At 44.3% G+C, this 8,766-nt stretch overlaps 1 protein-coding gene across 1 annotated transcript in view; it reads left to right on the top strand.

Annotated features, from left to right (window-relative positions):
- LOC143768702 (acyl-coenzyme A thioesterase THEM4-like) overlaps nt 1-8,766 on the top strand; it is a 118,939-nt gene that overhangs the window by 82 nt on the left and 110,091 nt on the right. The window contains exon 2 of the mRNA XM_077257352.1: nt 3,222-3,613. The gene's annotated coding sequence lies outside the window, so the exon portion shown is untranslated. The remainder of the gene's footprint in view (nt 1-3,221; nt 3,614-8,766) is intronic.

The raw sequence follows: 8,766 nt of genomic DNA, 5'->3' as shown, positions 1-8,766 counted from the left end.
TATTTACGGTATATTACGCTGTAAGCATGTGGTCTGTGCAATGTTGGGAGGAGGTCACAAACTCAGAACAGATGTAGGGAAAAAAGCACCAAGTGCAGGGTGTGGGTACATGGAGGAGAAGACTCAGTATTAGCAATGGTGCAATATGGCCTCTGCTAGAAGACACTACTGAAAGCTCCATGATTTGGGCACTACTATGGCCACAACATGGTGCCACCACATGGCACTACCATACTACTTCTATTTTTAAATTGTAGAGCCTCAATACACTTTGATATGGTGGGCAACCTTTATCTCGATCCACCCTTGGCTGTTAACCTGTTAAATGCCGCTGTCAATCTCTGACAGCGGCATTTAACTTGTGCTTCCAGTAAGCGCGCCGGGAAACCTGCACATCAGTGAAGCCGTCACGTGATAGGGGGTCATCCATGGGTTGGTATGACCACCAGAGGTCTCCAGCAGTCCTCTATGGTTGTCATAGCCGGATGGTCGGCACTCATAGCAAGTGAGCATTTCTGCTACACACAGGCGATCTGATCATCGACATCGATTGTGTGTAGCAGAGGGGATCACACAGCTGCAGCTTCTAATCTCCCAAGGAGACTATTGAAGCATGAAAAAAGAAAGAAAAAATGTTTTTAAAGGCAACCTGTCACCACCCCCCTGTCGTTTTTAACTAAAAGAGCCACCTTGTGCAGCACTAATTCTGCATTCTGTCAAGGTGGCTCTTTTAGTTGGGGCCCCTTCCAACGCTGCAATATTTGTTTTTTTAATTTGCCTGCCATACCTGTATTCTGTCGGGGGGGGCACAAGGCTGCTCTTTTAGTAAAAAAACACCAGAGGGGTGACAGGTTCCCTTTAAAATTGCTAAAAAATTCTAAAAAATATAAAAGTTCAAATCACCCCCCCTTTTGCGCCATTCAAAATAAAACAATAAAAAAGAAATAAAAAACACACATATTTGGTATCGCCTCGTTCAGAATCACCCGATCTATCAATATAAAAAAATAATTAACTTGATCGCATAACAAGAAAAAAGTTAAAATGGCAAAATTAGGTTTTTTTGGTAGCCGCTACATTGCAATAAAATGCAATAACAGCAAAAGATTGTATCTACACCAAAATGGAATAATTAAAAACGTCAGCTCGGCGCAAAAAAAAAAAAGCCCTCACAAGTCATGAAAAATGGAAATGCTACAGGTCTCGGAAAATGATGCCATCATTTTTTTTACCGAAGTTTGGATTTTTTTTTCACCACTTAAATAAAAAAGAACCTAGACATGTTTGCTGTCTATGAACTCCTAATGACCTGGAGAATCATAATGGCAGGTCAGTTTTAGCATTTAGTTAACATGGTAAAAAAAACATTGTGGAATTGCACTTTTTTTGCAATTTCACCACACTTGGAATTTTTTTTCCCATTTTCCAGTACACGATATGGTAAAACCAATGGTGCAGTTCAAAAGTACAATTTGACCCGCAAAAAACAACATCTCACATGGCCATTTTGACTGAGCAATATAAAAAAGTTATGGCTCTGGGAAGAAGGGAAACAAAAAACGAAAGCGCAAAAATGTAAAATGACCCGGGGGTTAAGGGGTTAAAGACCATTTCATATTCAATTTGCTTAACTGTTCACAATAACAGTAATTTTGACCAGGGGTGCACAATCTTTACCATGCCACTGTAGGTACTACTTTGACTGCTATATGGCTCTACAATTTTGCTTCAACCTTTACTGAAATGTATAGAGTACTATGTGAGACCATTATACTGTATTGAGCACTACGTGGGGGCTATTATACTGTATGGAGCACTATGTGGGGGCTATTATACTGTATGGAGCACCGTGTGTGCAGGCTATTATACTGTATTGAGCACTATGTGGAGGCTATTATACTGCGTTAAGCACTATGTGGGGGCTATTATACTGTATGTAGCACTATGTGGGGGCTATTATATTGTATGGAGCACTATGTGGAGGCCAGTAAGTAATAAAAAGGCCTTAAAACATTCTCTCTCTCTCTCTCTCTCTCTCTCTCTCTCATTATTCTGGCATTTGCCAAATTTTAATAATTATTGTAATCCTAATTGGCCTAAGATGGGAAAAGTTTATTATGATTTCATGTCACATACTGAGAAAAACATGCAGATGTGTCTCTTTATATAGTTTGTATAAACTTCTGGTTTCAACTGTATATATATATATATATACACTCACCGGCCACTTTATTAGGTACACCATGCTAGTAACGGGTTGGACCCCCTTTTGCCTTCCGAACTGCCTCAATTCTTCGTGGCATAGATTCAACAAGGTGCTGGAAGCATTCCTCAGAGATTTTGGTCCATATTGACATGATGGCATCACACAGTTGCCGCAGATTTGTCGGCTGCACATCCCAAAGATGCTCCATGGATGGATCCATGCTTTCATGTTGTTTACGCCAAATTCTGACCCTACCATCCGAATGTCGCAGCAGAAATCGAGACTCATCAGACCAAGCAACGTTTTTCCAATCTTCTACTGTCCAATTTCGATGAGCTTGTACAAATTGTAGCCTCAGTTTCCTGTTCTTAGCTGAAAGGAGTGGTACCCGGTGTGGTCTTCTGCTGCTGTAGCCCATCTGCCTCAAAGTTCGACGCACTATGCGTTCAGAGATGCTCTTAGGCCTACCTTGGTTGTAACGGGTGGCGATTTGAGTCACTGTTGCCTTTCTATCAGCTCGAACCAGTCTGCCCATTCTCCTCTGACCTCTGGCATCAACAAGGCATTTCCGCCCACAGAACTGCCGCTCACTGGATTTTTTTTCTTTTTCGGACCATTCTCTGTAAACCCTAGAGATGGTTGTGCGTGAAAATCCCAGTAGATCAGCAGTTTCTGAAATACTCAGACCAGCCCTTCTGGCACCAACAACCATGCCACGTTCAAAGGCACTCAAATCACCTTTCTTCCCCATACTGATGCTCGGTTTGAACTGCAGGAGATTGTCTTGACCATGTCTACATGCCTAAATGCACTGAGTTGCCGCCATGTGATTGGCTGATTAGAAATTAAGTGTTAACAAGAAGTTGGACAGGTGTACCTAATAAAGTGGCCAGTGAGTGTATATATATATATATATACAGTATATATAAATATATATAAGAGGCTTACTTAGATCATAATATGGACAGATTATTTTTATGCACAGAGCATTTTGATAACACTGTTATTTTTAAAGGTCACCATGTCGGTATGTGCTGCAGAAAACCGGAGAAGAGGGAATCTGGAGAGAAGAGCTGTGGATTTGAGAAGTCATCATGGCGTCTATACAAGATGGAGGAGAAAATAAAGACCCATTCACCAATAAGATCCCTTTTCTGTTGATACTGACTACGTCTCATCAGTACTGTAGTTCCTGTATGGTTCGCAGTCTCATAAAAACTGATAACAACAACTCCCAGCATCTTCTTACTATTGTTAAGGACATACTGGGAGTTGTAAGTTCATGAGATACAAATGTATATGGGCCTGACTTAGAAGGATTCAGCTCATCAGTTCTTAATCACATGATGTCATAGACTGGATGGAAAAGAGAAGAATTATCTGCGTAGAAAGGCAAAAGGAGCAATTGTAAGTACACAGTGCTGTATAATATGATGACAATATATTAATAGCATAAACACTGGGATGGGAGGCAGAGGAGTGCTTCTCTAAAGGGAACCTGTCAGCAGGATTGTGCACAGTAACCTACAGACAGTGCCAGGTCGGCACCGTTATACTGATTACAATGATGCCTGGTGATGAATTCTGTCTTGTGGTTGTTGTTGTTTAATCTTTGTTTTCATTTTTCAGTGGGGTGCAGCCACGAAACCCAATTATCTACTACGAATCATTTGTACTAAAACTGTGTTTCTGAGACAAATCAGAAGGCCAGATTTCCAACTAAATATCGCTTTTCCTAATATTGTGGTGAAACCATAAGGCCCAATTAGCTACTCCAAATCATTTGTGCTAAAACTGCATTTCAAATCAGAAACCCTGATTTCAACTCAAACATCGTTAGGCATAACAGTGTTGTTCAGGCACACTATGTAAGAAAATAAATAGTGATTGTTCATTTAGTGACAGGTGACTGACAGCTGTGGGCCTAAGGTTGTGAAACAGCAGGTTCAAGAGGGGAAGGCTACTTACAACATGAGTGGGAACAAGCGATGTCGTGGTGTAAGGGGATATGGACTTGTTCAATGCGTACGTGGGTTAGGTGTTAATGTGAATGAAAGCTCAACTGAACAATCACTGTCCTGTCCTGTCCAAAGACCGCTAACAACATCTGTTACTGGCCAGGCTACTCGACTCCCTTTCTTTGGCAGACGCACAGCGGTACACCTTGTAGATGAGGCTCAGAAAGAGCATGTTCTCCAGTGAATGGCATGCGTTGCATCAAGTGGTCTCTTCTCCTCTTCCTCCACCTTAACATCACACACAGTACAATCTCCAGAGGTGGCACCCCAATCACCCTTGATTCCCCAGTGTCAAAAATTTCCAAACGCCCAACTGACCATGGGGATCCTCAGATGGGCCATTCTGAAGTGCTGTTCCCCATTTTATTCCATGGGCATAAGAATCACAGAATCCAGAGGAAGAAAGCATCTGTACCAATGCCCCAAATTTTTTCATCTTGGATACAGGGCTGGATGAAGTAGGGTCTGAGCAGAATCCAGAGTCTTGTCACCAGACGTTAACCACCAAGGATGGATGTGATCCTGATGAGAATCAGATACCAGAGGTGCACACGGACTGTACTGTGGTGTCAGGGCAGGAAGAGTAGGAGGCCGACTTTCAGGGTGAGGAGTGTGAGAACAGAGAGGATGATGATGGGGTTGTAGATCCTACTTGGTGTGAATCCAGAGTTACACAGCTGAGTAGCTCAGCGCAGGAGGTCGAGGAGGAGGAACAGAAAACATTACATTACAGCTTCCCACACAGGCACGAAGTGATGCAACCACGACAAGCACTGAATCCTCAGCCCCAACTCTGGCTGTGACCAGCATCGGTCACAAGTGTACAGTTCACAGGGGTGGCAAGGGTTGCCTAGCCTGGTCGTTTTTTGAGACTGCAAAGGATGACGCAACAACCGTTATGATAAATTTGCAAGAAAAAACTCAATATAGTCAAAATAGCAAAATTCTGACAACTACATGCATGAACCGGCACTTGCACAATCAACATGCCTTAGTGTGGGAATCTCACTGCACTAAAATGTGGACTAGTGGGCCTCGCCAACCACCAGCAATCCCATCAACCCCATCTGCTGCTTCTTACTCCTCCTTCCTTTGCCCTCCATTACCATTCCAAGTCTTCTCACACAGGTTTCCGGCCACAGAAACTACAGTTGTTTACCCACAACTGTCAGGGTGAGTGAGAGACAGTCAGCTGTTAGGAAGTAGACATGACTGCTGCTTTTGTGTCACCCAGCACAACACATCTTTCTCAATCCACTATAAGATCTCTACCTCTACCTCACTCAGCAGTTTGTCCTGTTCTCCGTACTCCATCCTCTCTCAGCACAGCAGCCAGCCCTCAGTCCCGCAGTTGTGGTCACGTAAAAGAATGTTTGCACCTACATATGGCAAAGCTAGGAGCTTAAACTCCACCATGTCCAATCTGTTGGCCATGGAAATGCTGTCTTTTCACCTGGTGGACACAAATGGTTTCAGAAAAATGGTGGCCATCGCAGTCCCCCAGTACCAGTTGTCCAGTCGCCATTACTTCTCTAAGAAAGCTGTGCCTGCACTACACCAGCATGCCACTGTTATTCCCTTTATTATGTATTATGTATGCCAGGGTGCATTTAAACAATGACACCTGGAAGAGCAAATATGGGCAGGGGCGTTACATCTCGCTAAATGGGCACTAGGTGACTATGGGGGCAGGCAGTCATGGGACTGCTCCACTAGTCTTGGAATCCTCAAGGCTTATGGGACAAACCTCTGTATCTAACAGTTTCTCCACTGCTTCTGCCTCCTCCACCACCGCTAAGGTCTTCATCTGTGCCCTCAACTGCTCCCTTAATCAGACACGCTTTCCAACAGTGCAGATACAAACTCCCCCACCTCCTTACTGCGCAGCAGTGGCTCACTGCAATCAGGCAGTGTTTAAATTAATGGGCCTTGGAGAACGCAGTTACACAGCTCAAGAGTTGTGGACAGCTATCCAGGCCGACTTAAAGCAACGGCTGACTTCACTAAACCTGGAGCCAGGGAAAGCCGTGGTGGCAACCTCACACACGTACCTTGCGTGGCTCACATCCTCAGCCTGGTGGTACAGCAATTTCTCCACTACTATCCCGGCTTGCAGAAAGCTCAATTGCTCTGTGCCCCCTACCGACGATCGCACCCCACAGGTCATTGACTTGAAACTTTCAGCCTGCTGGTTAACCGTTTGATTCGCAAAGTTTCGACATGGTGGAATTCCACTATGCACATGTTGCAGCGGCTGTGTCAACAGGGATGAGCCCTAATGCAGCATATCCTTTTACATAGCCTGGGCCAACGCAGTCTGGAAGTGGTGCAAATCACCCTTGCGGAGTGGGCACAGGTTAAGGACCTCTGCACCCTTTTGCACAGTTTTGAAATGGCTACTAAGATGGTTAGTGCTGACTATGCCGTCATCAGCATCACTGTTCCGGTCATCTACATGCTGGAGCACACTTTGGATAGTCTGCATGAGGAGGTGATGATCCCAGAGGAAGAGTTGGAAGCAGAGGAGGAGGCGGAAGGGATAATGATATCTCAAATTTCTGGACTATCATCGTACAGGCGGGTGCAATGGGAGGGTGACTTACAGCCATCAGGGGGACTCATGGTACCAGACAAACTGTTAGTGAAGATGCAGGAGCCAAGAAACAAATTGAGGAGGATGAGGTGATGAAGGCTCTATGTTGTCCGTGGTTGGTGGGAAGGGACGAAGGAAGCAACTTTGAGTGTTACCCCGCCACCAACACAGCATGGACTTAGACTTCATGGAAGCGTCTGACAAATGAGCGCCTGCTTGCTGCACTATCTTCAACACGGTGCCCGTATTCTTAGGGTTAGATATAGTGCTGACTACTGGGTTGCTACTCTGTTAGACCCACTATGTAAGAGTAAATTTGGCCAGATGCTTCCCCCCTGGAAAGGGATGTGTGCATGCTAGAGTGTCGAAACACACTTGTAAACAATCTTAACCCCTTTCTGTCATTAGACGTACTATTCCGTCCATGTGGGGTGGGCCCTACTTCCCAAGGACGGAATAGTACGTCATACGCGATCGGCCGCGCTCACGGGGGGAGCGCGGCCGATCGCGGCCGGGTGTCAGCTGCATATCGCAGCTGACATCCGGCACTATGTGCCAGGAGCGGTCACGGACCGCCCCCGGCACATTAACCCCCGGCACACCGCGATCAAACATGATCGCGATGTGCCGGCGGTGCAGGGAAGCATCGCGCAGGGAGGGGGCTCCCTGCGGGCTTCCCTGAGCCCCCCGCAGCAACGCGATGTGATCGCATTGCTGCGAGGGTCTTACCTCCCTCCCTGCCTGCTCCAGACCCGGATCCAAGATGGCCGCGGATCCGGGTCCTGCAGGGAGGGAGGTGGCTTCACAGAAGCCTGCTCAGAGCAGGCACTGTGAAGCAGCCTGCACTTCTCTCAGATCGGTGATCTGTCAGAGTGCTATGCAAACTGACAGATCACCGATCTGTATTGTCCCCCCCTGGGGCAAAGTAAAAAAGTAAAAAAAAAAATTTCCAAATGTGTAAAAAAAAAAAAAAATATTCCAAAATAATGAAAAAAAAAAAAATATATTATTCCCATAAATACATTTCTTTATCTAAATAAAATAAAAAAAACAATAAAAGTACACATATTTAGTATCGCCGCGTCCGTAACGACCCGACCTATAAAACTGGCCCACTAGTTAACCCCTTCAGTAAACACCGTAAGAAAAAAAAAAAAAAACGAGGCAAAAAACAACGCTTTATTATCATACTGCCGAACAAAAAGTGGAATAACACGCGATCAAAAAGACTGATATAAATAACCATGGTACCGCTGAAAACGTCATCTTGTCCCGCAAAAAACGAGCCGCCATACAGCATCATCAGCAAAAAAATAAAAAAGTTATAGTCCTGAGAATAAAGCGATACCAAAATAATTATTTTTTCTATAAAATAGTTTTTATCGTATAAAAGCGCCAAAACATTAAAAAAATGATATAAATGAGATATCGCTGTAATCGTACTGACCCGACGAATAAAACTGCTTTATCAATTTTACCAAACGCGGAACGGTATAAACGCCTCCCCAAAAAGAAATTCATGAATAGCTGCTTTTGATCACTCTGCCTCACAAAAATCGGAATAAAAAGCGATCAAAAAATGTCACGTGTCCGAAAATGTTACCAATAAAAACGTCAACGCATCCCGCAAAAAACAAGATCTCACATGACTCTGTGGACTCAAATATGGAAAAATTACAGCTCTCAAAATGTGGTAACGCAAAAAATATTTTTTGCAATGAAAAGCGTCTTTCAGTGTGTGACGGCTGCCAATCATAAACATCCGCTAAAAAACCCGCTATAAAAGTAAATCAAACCCCCCTTCATCACCCCCTTAGTTAGGGAAAAATAAAAAAATTAAAAAATGTATTTATTTCCATTTTCCCATTAGGGTTAGGGTTAGGGCTAGAGTTAGGACTAGAGTTAGGGCTAGGGTTATTGCTCGGGTTAGGGCTAGGGTTAGGGTTAGG

Source organism: Ranitomeya variabilis, chromosome 1 (genome assembly GCF_051348905.1).
Source record: "Ranitomeya variabilis isolate aRanVar5 chromosome 1, aRanVar5.hap1, whole genome shotgun sequence".
NCBI lineage: Eukaryota > Metazoa > Chordata > Amphibia > Anura > Dendrobatidae > Ranitomeya > Ranitomeya variabilis.
Note: the sequence above shows the minus strand (reverse complement) of the source record. Positions and strands in the feature narration are given on the sequence as shown.